Here is a 22,027-nt window from a genome sequence, read left to right as displayed (position 1 = left end):
GAGCTGCATGCCTCACACTGCTGCACACCACACACTGCTGCACATCACACACTGCTGCACGCCACACACTGCTGCACGCTGCATGCCACACACTGCTGCACGCCTCAAACTGCTGCACGCCACACACTGCTGCACACCTCACACTGCTGCACCCCTCACACTGTTGCACTCCTCACACTGCTGCACGCCACACACTGCTGCACGCCACACACTGCTGCACGCCACACACTGCTACACCCCACACACTGCTGCACCCCACACACTGCTGCACGCCTCACACTGCTGCACGCCTCACACTGCTGCACGCCACACATGCTGCACGCCACAAACTACTGCACGCCTCACACTGCTGCACGCCACACACTGCTGCACGCCACACACTGCTGCACGCTGCACGCCTCACACTGCTGCATGCCTCACACTGCTGCACGCCACACACTGCTGCACGCCTCACGCCTCACACTGCTGCACGCCTCACACTGCTGCACCCCTCACACTGCTGCATGCCACACACTGCTGCACGCCCCACACTGCTGCACGCCCCACACTGCTGCACGCCCCACACTGCTGCACGCCCCACACTGCTGCACGCCCCACACTGCTGCACGCCCCACACTGCTGCACGCCCCACACTGCTGCACGCCCCACACTGCTGCATGCCTCACACTGCTGCATGACACACACTGCTGCACGCTGCACGCTACACACTGCTGCACGCTGCACACTGCTGCACCCCTCACACTGCTGCACGCCTCGCACTGCTGCACGCCTCGCACTGCTGCACGCCTCGCACTGCTGCACGCCTCGCACTGCTGCACGCCTCACACTGCTGCACGCCTCGCACTGCTGCACGCCTCACACTGCTGCATGCCACACACTGCTGCATGCCTCACACTGCTGCACGCTGCACGCCACACACTGCTGCACGCCACACACTGCTGCATGCCACACACTGCTGCACACTGCACGCCTCACACTGCTACACTCCTCACACTGCTACACTCCTCACACTGCTGCACACCTCACACTGCTGCAGTACTCATACTGCTGCATGCTGCACACTGCCGCCCGCCTCACACTGCCGCCCGCCTCACACTGCCGCCCGCCTCACACTGCCGCCCGCCTCACACTGCTGCCCGCCTCACACTGCTGCCCGCCTCACACTGCTGCCCGCCGTACACTGCTGCACGCCGTACACTGCTGCACGCAGCACACTGCTGCACGCAGCACACTGCTGCACGCCTCACACTGCTGCACGCCTCACACTGCTGCTCGCATCACACTGCTGCATACTGCTGCATTACTCACACTGCTGCACACCTCACACTGCTGACCGCCACCCACTTCTGCAAGCCTCACCCTTCTGCATGCCTCACACTGCTGCACTATAAACTAGTGACAGTCGTCATTAGACCCTTCTTGCACTACCAGTGGCAGAACTCCATCTGCTTTTGTAGACCACAAATTTACTGATACTTAGTTCCATTTGCAAAGTTCTTTTAATTTGAAATAAATCATTTCATTTTCTCATGATTATCTGAACATCCGTTGTGTACATTTTCTGCAAGCAATAAATCTTGCTTGGTGTTTTTTAGAAAGCCAATACAAATGCTTGTGACACAAAATGAATGAATTAAGATAAATGCAAAATCAAATCCCAATGCATTTCGGGAGTATTTCCCTTCGTCAGGGGAGCTGAAAAACATAAAGCAATAATGACCTTGTTTAAGAAAGACCGTCATTCAGCCCTTATAATTTACATTGCAATTTCCTTAACACTTTTTAGAGCATTTCTCAATTTGAGAACTGTGAATGTTTTTGAGTCAGAAAACATAACCAAGAGAGATGCAGGACATACATACGTTTAGAACATGGTAAGGTAAACACTTGAAATGCGAGAAAACAGTGCTCATCATGATAATACGCTATTTAAGACCACTAGAGAAAAACAGTGTACCAGGTCCGGAAGGTATGTTAAATGTATGCAAACTGTAATTGAACCAGATAAAAGGATGTTTTATAACATAAAAAACATTCATTAAACTTTGGACAAATGCTGACCGTAGTAGAAAAGACAAAGAACTACGGAGATCCTTACCGAGAGTGTACTGTAGATATTTCGATGTAAAGTATTACCAATGCGAGCGATGCACGATTTCTAAGAATGAAAAATATTAAAGATGCTGTGTAAAAAAAGATAATTAGACATAACCCCCTACGGGTACCAAAACACTGCATACTGAAAACCATACCTGTGTTTCAAAATGTATGTGGAGTTGGGGAAATGACCAAACGGCGCTGGTGGCGGTCGACCTGTTTCACCACTGTGATATTCTTAATTGGTGCGATCTGTCCAAATGATAAAAAAATAAATCCAAATAACATAACGTGTAATGAACAAGACCATCAGAACACAGAAGAACAAAGAATTATCTGACCTACCCTAAATCTAATCCGTGGGCACACAGGTATAAGTAAAAGTCTTGCCGGGAGTTCGATTCCGGAAACCGTGCATTACTCACACTGCTGAATGCTGCACACTGCTGCACGCCACACACTGCTGCATGCCTCACACTGCTGCACACCTCACACTGATGCACGCCTCACACTGATGCACGCCTCACACTGCTGCACGCCTCACACTGCTGCATGCCACACACTGCTGCATGCCACACACTGCTGCACGCCTCACACTGCTGCACGCCTCACACTGCTGCACGCCTCACACTGCTGCACGCCTCACACTGCTGCACGCCTCACACTGCTGCACGCCTCACACTGCTGCACGCCTCACACTGCTGCACGCCTCACAGTGCTGCACGCCACACACTGCTGCACGCCTCACACTGCTGAATGCTGTAAGCCACACACTGCTGCACGCCTCACACTGCTGCACGCCTCACACTGCTGCACGCCTCACACTGCTGCACGCCTCACACTGCTGCATGCCACACACTGCTGCATGCCACACACTGCTGCACGCCACACACTGCTGCACGCCACACACTGCTGCACGCCTCACACTGCTGCACGCCTCACACTGCTGCACGCCACACACCACACACTGCTGCACACTGCACGCCACACACTGCTGTATGCCTCACACTGCTGCATGCCACACACTGCTGCACGCCTCACACTGCTGCACGTCACACACTGCTGCACGCCACACACTGCTGCATGCCACGCACACCTCACACTGCTGCATGCCTCACACTGCTGCACGCCTCACACTGAAGCACGCCTCACACTGTAGCACGCCTCACACTGCTGCACGCCACATACTGCTGCACGCCACATACTGCTGCACGCCTCACACTGCTGCACGCCTCACACTGCTGCACGCCTCACACTGCTGCACCCCACACACTGCTGCACGCCTCACACTGCTGCACGCCACACACTGCTGCACGCCACACACTGCTGCACGCTGCATGCCACATACTGCTGCATGCCACACACTGCTGCACACCTCACACGGCTGCACGCCACACACGGCTGCACGCCACACACGGCTGCACGCCACACACTGCTACATGCCACACACTGCTGCATGCCACACACTGCTGCACGCCTCACACTGCTGCACGCCTCACACTGCTGCACACCTCACACTGCTGCACGCCTCACGCCACACACTGCTGCACACCACACACTGCTGCATGCTGCACGCTACATACTGCTGCACGCTGCACACTGCTGCACCCCTCACACTGCTGCACGCCACACGCTGCTGCACGCCTTGCACTGCTGCACACCTCACACTGCTGCACGCCACACACTGCTGCACGCCTCACACTGCTGCACGCCTCACACTGCTGCATGCCTCACACTACTGCACGCCACACACTGCTGCACGCCTAACACTGCTGCACACCACACACTGCTGCACGCCACACGCTGCTGCACGCCACACACTGCTGCACGCCACACACTGCTGCACGCCTCACACTGCTGCACGCCTCACACTGCTGCATGCCTCACACTGCTGCATGCCTCACACTGCTGCAGTACTCATGCTGCTGCATGCTGCACACTGCCGCCCGCCTCACACTGCTGCCCGCCTCACACTGCTGTCTGCCTCACATTGCTGCACGCCTCACACTACTGCACACTGCTGCATTACTCTCACTGCTGCATGCTGCACGCCTCACACTGCTGCACGCCTCACACTGCTGCACGCCTCACACTGCTGCACGCCTCACACTGCTGCACGCCTCACACTGCTGCACGCCTCACACTGCTGCACGCCTCACACTGCTGCACGCCTCACACTGCTGCACGCTGCACACTGCTGCATGCCTCACACTGCTGCACGCCTCACACTGCTGCACGCCTCACACTGCTTATGCTGCACACTGCTGCACTGCTGCACGGCACACTGCTGCACGCCATACACTGCTGCAAGCCGCACACTGCTGCATTACTCACACTGCTGCATTACTCACACTGCTGCATTACTCACACTGCTGCACGCCTCACACTGCTGCACGCCTCACACTGCTGCTCGCATCACACTGCTGCTCGCATCACACTGCTGCAGGCCCTGCTGCATTACTCACACTGCTGCACACCTCACACTGCTGCCCGCCTCACACTGCTGCCCGCCTCACACTGCTGCCCGCCTCACACTGCTGCCCGCCTCACACTGCTGCACGCCTCACACTGCTGCACGCCTCACACTGCTGCACGCCTCACACTGCTGCACGCCTCACACTGCTGCATGCTGCACACTGCTGCACTACTCACACTGCTCCATGCTGCCCACTACCACACGACTCACACTGCTGCAGGCCTCACCTGCTGCACGCCTCACCTGCTGCACGATGCACACTGCTGCATTACTCACACTGCTGCATTACTCACCCTGCTGCATTACTCACACTGCTGCATGCCTCACACTGCTGCATGCCTCACACTGCTGCACACCGCAGCACGCCACACACTACTGCACGCCACACACTACTGCACGCCACACACTGCTGCACGCCACACACTGCTGCACGCCACACACTGCTGCACGCCACACACTGCTGCACGCCTCACACTGTTGCATGCCTCACACCACCACCACATCACTTAGGGACACCACCATATCACTCTAGGACACCACCATATCACTCTAGGACACCACCATATCACTCTAGGACACCACCATATCACTCTAGGACACCACCATATCACTCTAGGACACCACCATATCACTCTAGGACACCACCACATCACTCTGGGACACCACCACATCACTCTGGGACACCACCACATCCCTCTGGGACACCACCACATCACTCTGGGACACCACCACATCACTCTGGGACACCACCACATCACCCTGGGACACCACCACATCACCCTGGGACACCACCACATCACCCTGGGACACCACCACATCACCCTGGGACACCACCACATCACCCTGGGACACCACCACATCACCCTGGGACACCACCACATCACCCTGGGACACCACCACATCACTCAGGGACACCACCACATCACTCAGGGACACCACCACATCACTCAGGGACACCACCACATCACTCAGGGACACCACCACATCACTCAGGGACACCACCACATCACTCAGGGACACCACCACATCACTCAGGGACACCACCACATCACTCAGAGGCACCACCACATCACTCAGGGACACCACCACATCACTCAGAGGCACCACCACATCACTCAGGGGCACCACCACATCACTCAGGGGCACCACCACATCACTCAGGGGCATCACTCAGGGGCACCACCACATCACTCAGGGGCACCACTACATTACTCAGCGACACCACCACATCACTCACAGACACCACCACATCACTCACAGACACCACCACATCACTCGCAGACACCACCACATCACTCGCAGACACCACCACATCACCCTGGGACACCACCACATCACTCAGGGACACCACCACATCACTCAGGGACACCACCACATCACTCAGGGACACCACCACATCACTCAGGGACACCACCACATCACTCAGGGACACCACCACATCACTCAGGGACACCACCACATCACTCAGGGACACCACCACATCACTCAGGGACACCACCACACCACTCAGAGGCACCACCACATCACTCAGGGACACCACCACATCACTCAGAGGCACCACCACATCACTCAGGGGCACCACCACATCACTCAGGGGCATCAGTCAGGGGCACCACCACATCACTCAGGGGCACCACTACATTACTCAGGGACACCACCACATCACTCGCAGACTCCACCACATCACTCGCAGACTCCACCGCATCACTCGCAGACTCCACCGCATCACTCGCAGACTCCACCGCATCACTCGCAGACTCCACCGCATCACTCGCAGACTCCACCGCATCACTCGCAGACTCCACCGCATCACTCGCAGACTCCACCACATCACTCGCAGACTCCACCACATCACTCGCAGACTCCACCACATCACTCGCAGACTCCACCACATCACTCGCAGACTCCACCACATCACTCGCAGACTCCACCACATCACTCGCAGACTCCACCACATCACTCGCAGACTCCACCACATCACTCGCAGACTCCACCACATCACTCGCAGACTCCACCACATCACTCGCAGACTCCCCCACATCACTCGCAGACTCCCCCACATCACTCGCAGACACCACCACATCACTCACAGACACCACCACATCACTCGCAGACTCCACCACATCACTCGCAGACTCCACCACATCACTCGCAGACTCCACCACATCACTCGCAGACTCCACCACATCACTCGCAGACTCCACCACTTCACTCGCAGACACCACCACTTCACTCTGGGACACCACCACTTCACTCTGGGACACGACCACATCACTCTGGGACACGACCACATCACTCTGGGACACGACCACATCACTCTGGGACACGACCACATCACTCTGGGACACGACCACATCACTCTGGGACACGACCACATCACTCTGGGACACACCACATCACTCTGGGACACACCACATCACTCTGGGACACCACCACATCACTCTGGGACACCACCACATCACTCTGGGACACCACCACATCACTCTGGGACACCACCACATCACTCTGGGACACCACCACATCACTCTAATACACCACCACACCACTCAGCCCAACCACAACAGCATCACTCAGCACCACAACAGCACTGTCCTTGCATGCTACCAACAAGCATTGCCGTAGCCAATAGGACTTGCATTAGGAAAGTGTAAGCTATTGGCTTTGTGAATAACAATGCTATTAATGTATATATTTTCAAAGCCAACACATATTAAAAATATTGTCATTTACAATACCAATAGCTCACACTTTCCTAATGCGAGACCTATTGCATTGCAAATGCTTGTTACTCTTGTGTCACCTTTCCATTCTTTTTTTGCCCACCTGTCAATTTCGCCACTCATTTCCTCTTTCTTTCTTCTTGTCCACATCAACAGTCAGTTCAAAACTGTCTGTAGGCGAGACCTAAACAGACTGTTGTCACAGGTCTATACTGGTCAAGGGGGCGTGGCTTAACGTAAATGGAGTAGGTAGCACTAACCTGTGCTTCTGTCGGTGAAGCCCTATCCAGTGCTACCCTGATGACATGCAACTCGGGGGCCCTGACATAGCCCTAAGGGACCCCCAGCTCCCAGGGATGCAACTGATAGGCATCCAGATGAAAGATCAGAGTGGTGAGGCAGCAGAGACAAAATGGTGGCCACAACTCCCTGCTAGTCCGCAGACCCCATCACCCTTGAGGGACCCTGCTGTTGCAACCAAGGGGCAGCAGAAGAGTGATCTGAGGCAGAGCCATGTGGACTCCAAAACGGTGGTGAGCAGTCGAAGAGCATGGTTGCCCAGGGGACATCAGCAAGGTGGCTCATAGAACCGGCAGAGATGTGAGTGCCCGAGTGGTGGGGCAGCCGGCCACTGGGAGTACTTGCGGGTAAGTGTCAGCCCACAGCGAGACATGACACTGGAGAGGCCGTGCAGAGAGCGCCTCGGGCTGCGATTGGTAGTATGGCGCCGGCGGCTACATGAGGTTCCCCTTCCTCACCCCAAGATACTAGATTATGTGACCTCAACTAGGCAGTGGCGGCTGGTATTTAATGGCAGTGGGGGGACGGGGTATATGGGGTGGAGGAGGAGGGAATCACTTTTTTTTTAAAGATTTACCTGTGTACTGCCACCGCTGCCTCTCAGTCCTCTGCGCCCGCTTCCAGGACTCCAGGGCAGGAAGCTTGAAGCACCTAACTCCCAGCCTCAAAATAGCGAATCACAACGCTGCAATGCAGCATTGTGATTGGTCTGAGCGCGGTGGTTCGGCGCTCAACCAGGGAATGGGGGCCTGGGTATGTTCTCCACCCAGCCTGTAATGCAGCCTGGGTGGAGTACATGCAAAGTGCGCATGACATTTTGGCTGGCCTGAGAGGGCCGGCCAAAGCATCATGCTCACTTGGAGTGGGCAAACCATTCCTCCCTTGCCCTGCTCTATGAGCAGAGCAGCCACGCTCGCCTACCCCTACCCAGCTGAGCAAGGACAGAAAAATCAAATTATAATAACAGTGAGTTATTATCATTTTATTTTTTCCTTTTTGACCTGCTCAGTGGGGCTACACTCCTCTGCCTTAGTGGAGGACCCGCCCGTGCAACTGAGTAGCCTGAGAGTTGGAGTATGAGGGTTGCCTCCGGCAGCAGTCGGTGGAGTGGGGGCCCCCGCCCCTTTTCCGGACTGTGGGGATGCTCAATGCGACCTGCCTCCTAGAGGAGAGAGCCCTTTCACCACCATGAGAGGCACCTGAAATAGTCCTTCACTGAGACTGGGAGAGTGGGCAATGCAGCGTAGGGCCTCAACTGACGTGGGCATGGGTCTGGTGCGACCTCGCAACAGTCTGGTGAGCGTCGCTGCTGAGTTGGTCAAGGGTGGAGGTCAGCTGGGCCAACTGGGGAAAGTGCGATAAGCGAGGGAATAGTACAGCCCTGAATGGTGTGAAGCCCGATACTCCGGACCAATGAACTGTGCTTTTAGGAGTTCCCGTCACATACAGCTAGGAAGTGCGACCCTGCCCACACTAAGAGTGCTGACCTCTGCACCCTGCTGTAACAGGGTGCTGACCAGGATAAGATTCTGCCCTAGCCCTGGGGTAGGGAAGAGTAATCTCCTCCATGCCACACCCATGACTCCTAGTGTCTCCCATCTCTGGTGACAGTCACAGGGGAATTGCTGTAGTGGGCCTACAGCGAGAGGAGTCAAGTGGAGTAGATAGCTCGGAGGTACACTGGATGACTATTCCTGAGGGGCTGCCGGCCTTAGGGGGCTACACAAGCCTACTCTACTGCAGAAGAGAGGGGGCTTCACTACATTGTTCTCCGCTGCTGACAGTGGTTTCACGTTGTCTTCATCACCATGGGTAAAACAACTTTCAGGAAAATTCAGGACATTACTGAGCCACTCCAGGAAGAAGCAGGAGAGAACATGCAGAGGGAGGGTAGTCAAACTCCACTGACTGGATTCCCTAGAGGGCCTACTCTCCAAGACATCTTGCAGGCCATCACAACATCTTGAGCAGCAGTGGAGACTAAAATAGATACCTTGAGAGAGGACCTGGGTCTTCTGAGAGACATTCATCGCCACATGGCTGAACACGTCTCCTCGGCGGATAAAGAACTAGCGGAAATACTTCTGGCCTTGATATCAGCAAACAACAGATTTACCATCAAAGAAGCGAAGGTCCGTACACTTGAACTGAGAGCATAAGACACAGAGAACAGGTCGCACCGCAATAATATATGGATGGTCAAACTACCCGAAAAAATCGAAGGCAACAACATGCTGACTTATCTGGAGAGATAGATATAGGAGGAGGTGGCAGAAGAGGACCTCTCCTCCTTTTACACCCTTAAACTCGCCCATAGAGTTCCCGCAAAGCCTCCACTCATGGGGGCGCCACCGCACTCTCTGGTGGCAAGACTTCTGTTCTGCAAGGACCTTGAGCATATCCTCAGTCTGGCTCGGCAGAAGGGATTGATCTCTGTGGAGAACAGCACCACCAGAATTTTTTCAGACTTCTCCAGAGAGGTCCAGTGGCAGCGCTCCACTTACCTGGAGACAAAGAAGAAACTCGAACAGATGGAGATCCCGTATGCCATGATCTCAGAGTCGTGACCCCGACTGGCATGCACTTTTTTAAAGCCCTACAAGAGGTCTGGGAATGGATCGACAAACAGACTCAGCTGGGGCCTAATCAAGTCCCATGCACTCAACAGGCAAGCAGAGCCAATTCACACCGTAGGCATGGATTTCTCAGTTCTGTGGCCCTATCCAGGGCTGAGACCCAGCAAGAGAGAAGGAAAGTGGTGGCTGCAGTTTCATTGCTAAGTACTAATGGAGCAGTTAGGGACTCGCCAACGACCGAGGACGACACACAAGACTCAGACTCTGATCATAGTTATAGAATATTAGGGGATTCCATTCTAGAACTTCCCAGAATAACTCCAGGGACATCAGATGAACTTATTTAACCCAAGAGAACGTAAGAGGCTTCCGTGGTGCGAGAAAACCTAATTGCCTGGCCTGGGGGCGTTGGGAGGGGGGAGTCTTCACTTAATTTCCATGAGTCTGTGGTAGGCCGTAGGTGCTCCTACGTGCAATTGTATGTTGAGAGTTTGGATGGGGGTAATCACCCACTCATCCTGGGATATGGGAGTTGGGGGTATTAACTATATTTTAGTTGAGGATGACATTATGAATCGCATTCAGGGAACCAATATGTTCAGGGCCTGCGAAGGACCATCTTCCCGCAGGGTGGAGAATACCATACAGCAGGATAGATACTGGATCATACATGTAGTAAACCAATGGCTACTCCCATGACTTACATAGTCCTCTGCTGAAATCTCAGGGGGATGCACTCTATGTCCAAGTGTTATCAAATATTCTCTTACTTGAACAGGCAGGGTAGCCATATTGCTATCTTACAAGAGGCTCACCTACTGGCCAAGGAAGGGGCAGTACTACAACGTTGATGGAAAGTACAGGCTTATTACACCACCAACTCAGCATATGCCAGAGAAGCACTGGTTTGGAGTAGAGCGGGTGTCTCCTTCCGGCACACGGGGGGCTTGATAGACCCATAGGAAGGTACGTGGTGGTAACGGGCAGGCTGGATGGTCTAGAAGTGGCTATAATTAATGTATATGGTCCCAATGTAGAGCAGGGTGCTTTCCTGACAGGACTGTCACTACCCCTGGCTCCATACGTGATCCACTCAACGATTAGTGGAGAAGCGTGGCTCAGTGGTTAGAGGCGGCAGACCCGGAAGCTGAGATCAGCTGTGGACCAGGGTTCGATTCCCCGCCTCGGCGGGTCTCGGGCTCAAAATTCCACGGACTCAACAATTCTCGCTCCGGTGCCTACTCGACTCACGGGGTCACACTCTGCGACTCTGGGCAATAGCTTGCTTAATCTCCACTACGGCCCCTCGCGGCGGGATGCCTGGCTTTCACCTTGTGGATACCCTGCCGGGGTATCACACAGGGGAATACCAGGACGGGTTCCCTAAGCAAGCGCCTTGATACCTTCGGGTGATACGTGCGCTATATAAGTCGCAATACATTTACATTTACATTATGTGGGGAGATTTAAATTGGGTGGCAGACCCGCAGATGGACCGTTCACACCCCCTCTGAGAAAATCACCAGTACACCGCACGGCATATGCCTTTGCGGATTGGCAGAAGAGATGGGGGTCAATAGATGCATGGAGGCAAACACATCTGCAGGTCCATATTTGCTCCTTCTCAATACTAAACGATCTGCACATTTGGCTAGACAGATTCTTATGCACTCCAGACATCCACAGCCTAGTCTACAATGTAGAATATTTGACCACTACGCTGTTGGACCACAACCCGGTCCTTTTGCAGCTGAGGTGGGAAACACCCCACCCACGCATACCTACCTGGCGGCTCAAGCCGGAATCCCTAGAAAATCAGGGGTAATTAGAAGCCATTTTGCAGACTAGACTGCCATAGCATATTCCCCGCAACTGGAGTGGAATTCGTTCAAGGCCGTGATTAGGGGCCAGTGCATAGCGGCATCAATGGGGGTCAGACACATCCTGTTAACAGAGGTAGAGGGGGCAAAACTGGAATTGAGGGATATTGAACAACACAAACCGGGGGAACCCGGAAATGCAGCATCCCTTACTAGAGGCTAAAGAGAAGGTGGCGGTCCAGGTTGAAAGGATACGATGTATTGATTATAAGCAATACATGGAGCAAGCCCATGCAGAGGGAGATTGCACTTGATCCTTATTAGCGTGGATAGCAAATCCCTCGAGGAGATGCTCAGCCACAGATGAAATTGAAGGTGGGGAAGGACTATGGAAGTATAGACAGGAAGAGATCAATCAGCATTTCTTTAGTTATTATGCCAAACTATTTAAGAGTACAGCAGGGCACAATGAGGGAGTGATTCAGGACTTCCTTACGCCACTACCCCTCCCATAACTCACAGCTGAAGAGTCAGAGGCGCTAGGTGAGGTGGTCACCATGCAGGAAGTAAGGGCAGCAATTAAGGGTCTAGCAATGGGTAAAACCATGTGCACAGATGGGCTTTTGGTGGTGTTCTGCACCGCATACATAGAGGAGCTGGCCCCTAAACTAGTGGAGCTGTATGAGGTGGCTAGAACAGCAGCTCATTGGCTGTTGTCGATGTTCAACCTAGATTTCAAAATACTGAGAAGAATATTGGCCACAAGACTCTTCCCGTACATGACTAAACTGATACATCCTGACTAAGCAGGATTTATCCTGGGACGCAACAAAGCGCTCAATCTATGGAGTCTGTTATCGATATTGGAAGCTCATGACTATGGCGGAGGGGACTCAACTGTGTTCACAATAGAAAAGGCTTTTGACACCCTAGAATGGAGCTTCTTATATGAGCTGATGGAATGAATGGAATTGTGGGGAGGCTTTCTGTCATGGGTTAGATTGCTATGCGCAGCCTCTCTGGTTTGAGCCCGGACAGGCCATACAATGTTGGAATGTTACAATGTGGAGAGAGGGACAAGACAGGGATGCCCCTGTCCCCATTGCTTTTCGCGTTAGCTATGGAGCCCCTGGCCAGCTTGGCCCAAACCAGGAGTCAATATCGGGTATACGGATAGAAGCGCATCACCATCATACATCTATATATGCGGATGACCTGTTGCTCTTCCTTCAAGATGTGGGAGGCGATTTGGAGGGAGCTCAGAGACTGATAGAGTAGTTTGAACCCTCTCGGGACTAAAAGTAAATTTGTAGAAATCTAAATTGTTCCCAAAAGAGGGGGGACATGACCCACCGGAGGGCCTGGGAGGACCTGCAGTGAGAGCCCAGCTGCTTATCGTACGGGGGGGGGGGGGGGGTTAAGAGTTTCCATCAACCGACGAACTTGCTTGAAGGGAATATAGGGCAGGCCATAAGGTAATTATGCTCCAATATAGATTTCCGGAAGAAGCTGCCCCTGTTGGTAGCGGACAGAGTAGCGCTTCTGAAAATGATGGCCCTCCCTAGGTTGTTTGTGACACTCTGCATATAGCTTCAGAGAGTGGGCTTTGCTGTGCTGGATTCCCTGATCACAGCAGTTATCTGGGGTTTGGGCCAAAAGGGAGTGGCCTTATCCACGTTAAAAGTAAATGGAATGTGTTCCAGGAAGGAAAAGTATTTTGTCGAAATAAATTACCTGCACAGCTATTGATAATAGAAAGGAATGAAAAAAATTGGGAGGCGGTCACAGGAGCTCCCGTCATGCTCTGCGACTGAAGGCGAGGAAGGCTTGGCGGCTGGTGGCGGTGTTCGTGCTCAGCTAACGATGTGACAGGTGTGTGGTTTGCACGTGGTTGTTTCTGCTGGGGAAGATGGTAGCAGAGCTCACACTGCTCTAAGGGGGCCTTTGGCTGGGCCGGTGCGGCCACGACAGGAGCAGCGGTGGTGGATGATGATGCTGTACAGAAGGGGAAGCAGCGGTGTAGCTCATTTCATCTCAGCAGACACGGACAGGTCTGCTGCAGCGGTGTCTGCCAGTCCTTTTTTTGATTTCATGGTTTGCAAGGTGCTTTCTTGGAGCTGGGGTCGACACAGCGTTGCCGTGCAACAGATACAAGCTCTCAAGGCTCTGAGACCTGGCAAACTTAAAAGCAGTCAAATCTTCAGGTCAGAGTTATCCTGTTCTTTTTTTGAGTATCTTACTAAACAATCTTACTATAACGTTAGCTACTTCAATCCTTTACCATCTGTGCTACTACCTCTTCTGGTCTGTCATCTGTGATCAAGGGTGGGCATTGGGCCAGACATTGGCACAGAAGAGGCCTAGCTAGGTTAGGTGCGGCTTGCGTCCCCTCTTCTAGGTCACCCCCGCATATTGAGGGGAAATTATGATTTTTTATTTTTAACAATACTAAGAATCGTTGTCGAAATCCTTCCAAAAAAGAAATGGAATTCAGGTTGTTTCGCGGTGAGCCAAGGAACGACGCCCTATGACAATTGGACCTTAAAAAGTTGGGTGGGCAAAAGGGTGCTCAAGAGGCAGCCACTGCTTGGGGCCCAGCGCTAGTCAAGGGCGCATGCAATACCACGGAGTCTCCCCTGCATGCAGGAAACCCGCCAGTACCAAACAAAGTACCAACAACACAGTTGCTCTCAGACAGCATGCATCAGGTCACCTACCCACTATTTTCAGGTTTCAATCCAAGAATCCACCATAAAGCAACCAGCCAGAATTCATCTAAGTCAAATTTAAGCCTAGACAACCATGATGAGTGCTCTCCGGGAGAGACCCAGCAAGCTTGACTATTGATACTTCCCTATTTACCACCGCCATAGAAGCTGCCCCCGTTTCAAGCAAACCTGCTTTACAAACTGCCCCTACGCTTGGAATTTCAAAAAGTATGGCTGGGCCAGAGGACACCTCACACATCCTTCTACAGCAAATACTGGGAGAGCTTAAAAACATGAAACTGTCGCAGGAAGAAGCTCAAAAGAAAATGGAATCTCAGCTGGGCTCAATTCAATCCTATATCCAGCAACTCTCATCATGCATTACTGATGCATAACAGCGCATTTCAGACCTTGAAGATAAGGTACCTCGGCAAATTGATCAAGTCACCAAACTACAATCCGATCTTATTAATTTGCAAATCAAGGTGTATTGATGCAGAAAATCAGTCACGAAGATCCAATCTTTGCATAACCGGGGTTCCTGAGGGCAGTGAAAATGGCCAATCAGTGATAGAACTCATCTCAGACCTTATTTCAAAACACGTATGTCCCAAAGTCGTAGCACAGAAGACAGACCTTACTATCACACGGGCCCATCATGTACCTGATGTCCAGTATTAAATATCCAAGAACTATTATTGCAAATTTCGGTGACTTTAGAATCAAGGAAATTATTTTGCCATGTGCCATTCAGTAAACGTGACGCATTAGGGTTTTCAATATTGTTCTATTCCCTTATCTATATAAATTCAACTATTCATATAGGTCACAGCGTCAGGTTTAAAAAGAGTAGAAACAGCATGTCCACTACCATCTATAATCCCCACCTTTCATACACTAAAAAATGTGAGGGAAGAGAGAGAGTACCTCTTGGTAGAACCGCCAACGGGGTTACTGGCTAACAATTACCAGTGTACCCACTTATCATCATTGGTAACTCTCTCTCAATAGTGAAAAGGAGAAAAAGGAGAAAGGAAAAAGAGAAGGTGAAACCAATACTTGTTCCCCTTCTAAAGAGATACCAGTAGTAATGCTCACTCGTGCACAAGTCAACCAAAACCCCCCTAGTGAGAAATAATAAGTGTAATTCTCACCATTTAAAATTGAAAAACTTGCTGGCCACTCCAGTTTTATTCTGGGCTGCAAGCCTTCCAAACTAAAATTGGTTCCTGTTATACCAAACCAACTATGAATAGTTGAATGTATATAGATAAGGGAATAGAATTATATTGAAAACCCTAATGCGTCACGTCTAATGGAAATTAGTGTCTATAAGGTTGGGCCCTGTGTTGTTTATAATGGTTTATAATGGTTTCTTCCCTCTTGGCTCCTAGTAGATTGAGATGTGCCATTCAGGACAAAGTATATCAAACTCCCGATATTTTTCAATGTAAAGTATTTTTGGACATGTCTGCTTTGTCTGCACGGCGTAGAAAAGAGTTAGAGGCATGATAAACTCCTTCATCAGCTCGGGGCCCAATCGGGCATTATTCAGCAATCCAAACTCAAAGTTCTGCACAAGGGGAGGACTCATATTTTCCTATCTGTTGAAAAGGCTCAAGAGTTCCTTCAGTCCCAAAAGCACTCTCGGGGCGAAAAAAAGGGATAGCTCTGTCCTGAAGCCCCTAGGCAGGACGATGAGGGTTATATGTGTCTGTAGTGATCTTTTGTTTTTTTGTCTTGTTTGTTTGTTTGTTTGTTTTTGCTTGCCACCAGCTGCCCACCCACCATCTTGGGTGCCATGTCACAGCACCCCTTTCTAGGGAAGGGGGGAGGGCAGGGGGTAAGCGCTGGGGGAAGGATGGCACTTTAAGGGTAGAGGAGGGCCACCCAGGGAACCCCAGACCGGGGGTGGGTTTCTGGAGCTAAGCGGACCCATGGGATGGGGGTGATGAGGGGTCACAGGAGGGAGGGGATATAAGGGGGAGATGGATCACTGGGGGGGTGAGTAAAATGTCGCAAATGAATGGAAGTTCTAGGGTTAAAATAACAATGTTTTCATGCAGCATTTATTTTTTATTGTTTTTTTTGTTGTTATTGAAATATGTTTTCTAGGATATTAAAGGTAGTATTGTACAATGTAAATGATTTTAACAACAGAGTGAAGCAACAATCTATGTTGGCTTGGTTTAAATCTCTACAAGCTAACATCATTTTCCTTCAAGAGATACACTATAAAGAAGGTTCCCCTATGGATAAAGCTCCAGGCTTCATTCAACACAAGTTTTATACCTCCTCGAATGCAGCAGTTAAGGGGGTGGCCATATTAGTAGCAAAAAACCTTCCATGCAAAATCATAATGGTGCATAGAGATCATAGTGCCAGGTGGCTATGGGTACAGATGAGGATCTCAAATCAACTTTTCAATTTTATGAGTTCTTATGGTCCTATTGAAGAATCCCCTGGGTCGTTGCAGTCCTTGTATGATTTTGCGACAGCTCAGTCTGGGTTTTATGTGATAGGTGGTGATTTCAATCTACTAATCGATCCAACTATTGACTCTTCACGGGCTCACAAAACTCAGACTAAACCCAAGTCGCGTAAACTATGCCAGGACATAATATGAGATTTTGCTTTGGTTGACTGCTGGAGAGATGAATTTCCCAGGACGAGACAGTTTACATGCCATTCAGGAAGATTTCATTCTTCATCGCGGATTGACTTCTTTCTAAGTTCCCATGCTCTCTTGAAAACTCAGTCTGAGGTACATAAAAATCCCTTTTCAGATCACGCATTCATCTCAGTTAAGTTTAAAATTAAAACTCAAGCCAAGACTGGGTTTGGATGGGTATTTGACAAATATCTGTTAGTTGATGAACAGTGGGTTTCACACATGCGCCTGGCATTGGAGGAGTTTCTAAAGCTGAATATTAATACAGCCTCAAGTTTTTTGGTATGGAATGCTCTAAAGGCTTTTTTTTAGAGGGGAAGTAATTGCCTACGTGGCCTTCAGGAGGAAGAAACAGAATGATGAAGAATTACAGCTAGAGAAATAACTGTGCCAGGCAAGGGCTAGTTACCTGGCCTTACCAAATCAAGAAGGCAAAGTTAAACTTTCCAGAGCCAAGCTTAATTTACAAGATTTTATGGGGTGAGACAATGCTCAGAGAAGAGGCAACCCGCTTAGAGAAGCTCATAATACGGACCTACAAATGAATCTTTCAACTGCCGAGGTGTGCCTCACCATCACAAGTTAGACTTGAATTCTCTCTTGTAAAGCAATCTTTAGCCAGACAAGGGGCCTAAAATGAGGAATGCTCCTAATGACTCAATGGCATACTATGTCAGGACCAAAAAACCTACAAAGGGGGAAAGGATTTTTTAACAAGTATTTGCAGGACAGCAGCGAGAACCTTAGCCTTAGTTATCTATGGCAACTGAATACAAGTGAGCAAGTTTTCAAGAAAACCATGAAGAAATGTATCCGGCTGAAAAGTCGATTTAAGTATAAAATGACACTAACCAAGTGAGCACTCGAGTGGCTCGTGTAAAACTCCTACGATGCCCAGCATTAACACCCCATTTCGAAGCAGCATATTCAGTGACCATCAAGAGGAAATTCAAGGCAATGAGATTTGGACTCATCCCTTTCCCTGGACTTTATTCCTAAGTGGCAGGAGGAGAGTCCCACGGAGGACAAGGGGTGTTGTTTATGTCACCTGAGAAAGAAGACCTTGCATATCCTCCTCTTCTGCCCTAGCTTACTGGGGCATCGGAGGGCCCTGCTACGTAAATAATCTTTAGCCCTAGCAATAACAACCTGCAAGTCAGCGGCTAGGGAGTGCCCAAACCCTCAAAATCTCAAGTTGAACATTCGCCTTGTGCAGTTTCTTGTAATTTTTAATGACCTGACCAGGGCAAAGGTTCCCTCCAAACAAATCCCCCCCTATGTCTTAATTCAGAAAGGGCATTAACAACCTGGCGTAGCTGGCATAGCGAGCTCCCGATCGATGGACTGGTAGGGGGCATGCAAGGCTGGCGAGCGTGAGGAACACTGCCTTCTATCCCCATCTGTGGGGTCCCCAAGATCTACAGGGGTGCCCTAATGCCCTTTATGATGGACTTCACCTGTCACTTTGAGGAAAAGTGTTCTTCTGATCGGCATCATTTGTACAGAGACTTCATTGCTTTTTCATTGCCATCTCGTGTCAACCACTTCCACACGACCCACCTGGTCGTTTATGCTGACGCCTGAGGAAAATCTAACTAACACGACAACAGCCATCTTGCAGCCTGCATTTCTGCCCAGGAACTGTTGCACACCCAACCCCCCCTGTTCTTGCAGTTCAACAGAAAGCCATGAGACGCTCACACCCTGTGTAAATGATTTGTTTGCCATCTCCTGCTCCCAGCTGGTAAATATCCTTGACACCGTGATCAAGTTATCTGGACAATGGTCTGACTGCTGGGCCTTGATCAGGGTGATTAAACAATGACCTGAAAGACCGGGCTTTGATTAACGTGATTAAACAATGACCTGAAAGACTTAGCCTTGATCAAGCCGAGTGAACAATGATTTGTGTACCAAGCCTTGACCAGGTCATCTACAAACGTCGTCTGGATCTGGTTATCAACTGCAAACACTGCCCTGATTGAACAATGAACTAGCAGCCAAAAGACTGAGATGAAAAAGTATAAAAGGCTTGTAAGCTGCGGAGTAAAGCAGCAGCCTCCTCTGTCTTGTTTCAGACGAGCTTGGGACTCTGTTCCATAGCCCGGGGTATTTGAATAAATCTGGGTTCCTTGTGCAAATGAAGGCTCCTGTGTCTCCTTTCACTACGTATGAAGGGTATGGAAGGCTTGGGCGGTTCCCCCACCGCCGAGATCCAGTAAGTGGGTTAATCCGGTTCTTCAACTTTATAGCTTAGTTATCATGTGGCCAGGTCATGAGGGGGAATGGGATCCTTCTGATGTTTTAACATGACAAGGCTTAAGCCCTTTGTACATCAACTGCTGCTATGATTGGCCGGGCGTGCCCAGCCCATGGCCCTGTATCATATTTTTGCCTTGGTTGCACTTAGCACTTTGCCGTTCACCACGCACTTTATAGTATATCTATTTGACTTTGTTCCAGGTTTTTAAAGCTGCTGCTATTCTGGAGGGCATCTGTCCATATGAGATTTGTTAAATCCTAAGCAGCAGATTTACAAGCCCCTTCCGCCGCCATTGCGTCACTTTTGTGACGCAGCGGCGGCTCAAAGCCATTGCTATGCTGCAGGATATTTACACCATGACGCATCTGGAAGATGCGTCACGTTGTAAAGCTCTGCGCCACATGTGGGCGTTCGGGTGCAGTGGGGGAGGGGGCGTTCCGGCGTAGGAACACCTCCTAAAGTGGCTGAGTGAAATCTACAAAATTTCACTCAGTCACTTTTAAGGCCATGCTGCGTCAAAACCCTGCACCTGATTGAAGCAGGCTTAAGGATTGACGCAGCATGTTAGGGATAGGGCACCCCCGAACCTTGCTGGAGCTGCGTCGCGCTTGCGACGCAACTCCAGCAATGCACCACCTTTAGACGGGGGATGCGACACGCATCTGCCTATCCGTGCGCCACGGTGCGCCGCATTGTAAATGTTACAAAAGGTGGCGCATCAGTGGTGACGCACGGGTGGGCAGATGCATCGCAACTGTTCTGGCGCATCCCTGTTGATTAGGAGAGATGCGCCAGAAGTAGTAAATCTGCCCCTAAGTGCTGTGTTCATGCCACCACAGGAAGCCCTGGACCTGCTGAGGCTAGAGCGCGGTGTTTCCCATTTGCTGACTCTATATCCGTTTATGGCTGCACTTGTATTATGATTTCTTATTTCTTTGCACTATGCACACTTTATAGTGCGATATCTATGTTATATAAACCCAATTGGCACACACTAATCAGTATATATGCGTAACTTTGCAGTCACAATATTCAACTCTTCATTGGCTGTGTTCCTTCTGAATTTGGACTCCACACATCAGTATAGTATTCCTAGTCTTGGTCTCCACAAGCCATTTTTTTCCTTGTTCACAGTTCTATACAGTAGCCAACATGTCTTTCGTCGAGGATTTTGACTATGTCAGGGCTTATATTTTGAGTGGATTCACATTAGAATCATAGTCCTGCTATTGTTGGAAGCCACTGGTTCACCCTATCTAGTTCAAAGAGACACTGAGTTGAACCACGGAGTCATCCAGTGTGTCCACAATCCAGTGTTAAAATCAGTGAATTTTCAATACCGGTGTTCGCTGAGAGTGCTCAGCGCGAAAGCCACTTTGCGCAGAGCACTCTCAGTGCACACCGGTATTGAAAAATTAGGGCCTACCTGATTTAACTAATTACTGTCACATAACTGCAACGGGATAGCAGTTGGATTCCCTCCAGCTACTCCAGTCTACCCAAACTACCCACTCTGTTCTACCCCACTCTACCTCATCCACTCATCTCCAACCTACCCCACTCCAATCTACCCCATCCAATATACCCCACCCAGTGTAACCCACACCAGTCTACCCCATTTACCCCATTCCAATCTACCCCACTCTAATTTACCCCACTCTAGTCTATCCCACTCAAATCTACCCAACCCAAGTCTACCCCACACCAATGTACCTCATCCACTCATCTCCAACTTACCCCACTTCAATCTACCCCATCCAATATACCCCACCCAGTGTAACCCACACCAGTCTACCCCACGTACCCCATTCCAATCTACCCCAATCTAATTTACCCCACTCTAGTCTACCCCACTCAAATCTACCCCACCCAAGTCTACCCCACTCCAATCTACCCCAATCAGTCCCGCTCCAATCTATCTCAACCCACTCTATACCTCAATCTACCCCGACTCCAAGCTACCGCACCCTACCTGACTCCAATCTACCCCAATCTGTCCCACACCAATCTATCCAAATCAATCTACCTCAATCTACCCTACCCATCCTACCCCAATGTACCCAACCCCAATTTACCCCACCCAATCTTCCCCACCCCGTCTAACAAAATCTGCCCCAATTTTATCTACATAACCCAATCTACCCCACCCCAATCTACCTCACTTTGCTTATCCAAATCTACCCCAACCCAACTGCCCACACCAACCTACCCCACTCCAATCTACCCCATCCCAATCTAATCTTATCTTCCTCACCCCAATCTATCCTGCCCAACCTACCTCAATCTACTCCACTCCAATCTTTCCCGTCTATCCCACTTCAATGTACCCCACTCCAATTTACTCCAAACAACCACACTTCAGTCTACCCCACTCCAAACTACCCAAATGTTCCCCA

The 22,027-nt window shown here is 50.8% G+C and overlaps 1 long non-coding RNA gene across 1 annotated transcript in view; it reads right to left on the bottom strand.

The window, feature by feature from the left end:
- Positions 1-1,489: 1,489 nt before the first annotated feature.
- Positions 1,490-22,027, bottom strand: part of LOC144781241 (uncharacterized) — a 697,348-nt gene continuing 676,810 nt past the window's right edge. Inside the window, exons 2-4 of the long non-coding RNA XR_013600920.1 lie at positions 2,253-2,349; positions 2,099-2,158; positions 1,490-1,695 (exon numbers count right to left, since the gene is read on the bottom strand). This is a non-coding gene — a long non-coding RNA (uncharacterized LOC144781241). The remainder of the gene's footprint in view (positions 1,696-2,098; positions 2,159-2,252; positions 2,350-22,027) is intronic.

Source organism: Lissotriton helveticus, chromosome 9 (genome assembly GCF_964261635.1).
Source record: "Lissotriton helveticus chromosome 9, aLisHel1.1, whole genome shotgun sequence".
NCBI classification, from domain to species: domain Eukaryota; kingdom Metazoa; phylum Chordata; class Amphibia; order Caudata; family Salamandridae; genus Lissotriton; species Lissotriton helveticus.
The sequence above is the reverse complement of the archived record's forward strand: the minus strand, read 5'-3'. Positions and strand labels throughout refer to the sequence as shown.